Below are 1,304 nucleotides of genomic sequence, written 5' to 3' on the forward strand. Positions count from 1 at the left end.
CGTTGGTTGCAGCGGTCAGCATAATGGCCCTCTTTGCGGCATATTTGGCAGTGAGGTGGTCGACGACCTTGACTTGAGTGGGTTCGTCCTCGATTAGAAGAGTTGTTTTTGTGAGAATAAGAACGACCTCTCTAGTTGGTAAAGGAAGCAGGGTGGCTTTCATGGGTGCGACCACGATTAGTGACTGTGAATGCTGTAGGAGTGGAGTTAGAGGACTCAAGGGAGAGCTGAAACAACTCAAAACTTTCAGCTTTAGAGACTAAATCTGCAAAACAGGGGATAGAGGTAAGAGCCATCTGAGTAGTAGAAAAAGCTGAAAATTCGGTGCCGAGTCCACGAAGAAACCAGTGCACTTTATCAATGTCCTCGACCGGTCTGCCAATGGCATGAAGTTGGTCACAAATTTTTTTGAAGGCACGGGCATACTCAGCAACAGGTTTGGTGCCACGTTTCATCAACTGCAAGTCATCCTTGAGTCTCAGTTCACGAGCTTTCGACTGATGGCTGAACGTAGTTTCCAACGCAAGTCAAACATCACGTGCAGTAGGGAGACCAACGACAACAGCCATGGCTTCCTCAGTGAGAGAGGAGAGCAGGAGACAGAGAAGTCGTTGATCGGCTGCTCTCCATGCCAAATATTTGGGGTTGAGTGTTGAAGAGGTTTCTGGTTCAAAGCGAGGTGGTGGAACCATAGTTCCATCGACATAGCCCAGCATGTCTTGACTCTCAAGGAGAGGGAGAAGTTGGCTTTTCCAAAGAAGATAATTGGAGGAAGAAAGTTTGATGGTGATCATATGGATTAGAGTATTGAAAGGAAGAAGATGATAAGAAGATTCGGAAGCCATAGAGAAGAAAGGATCAGGGTTGTTAAACCGAAAGGGCTCTGATACCATGTGAATGTTTGCTGAATCACCACACCTAAATGGGGTTGAGAGTTCTCTTATTTATAATCATTTTTCAGGATACAGAAATATGGTAAATTACAAATATTATGGAAATAGTAATAAAAGGAAAGAATAATAAATGAATGCAATATATTTGCCTTTAGTAAGAGGGCAAATATGGTAACCCGTAATGTAAGGCAAATATCTAGATATTTGCCTTATAGTGAACGGTCAACTATCCTTAACAATAAGGCTCGATATGTGGCTAAAGGCTATGTGCAGAAGGAAGAGATTAATTACTATGAGATTTTCTCGTGTAAGACTTCCATTCAAATTTTGTTGGCTTTGATTGCCCAAAGTAATCTTGAGCTTGCACACCTCGATATAAAAATAGTTTTTTTTTTTTTTTTTTTTTTTTTT

Source organism: Cucurbita moschata, unplaced genomic scaffold (genome assembly GCF_002738365.1).
Source record: "Cucurbita moschata cultivar Rifu unplaced genomic scaffold, Cmos_1.0 Cmo_Scf00128, whole genome shotgun sequence".
Classification (NCBI taxonomy): Eukaryota; Viridiplantae; Streptophyta; class Magnoliopsida; order Cucurbitales; family Cucurbitaceae; genus Cucurbita; species Cucurbita moschata.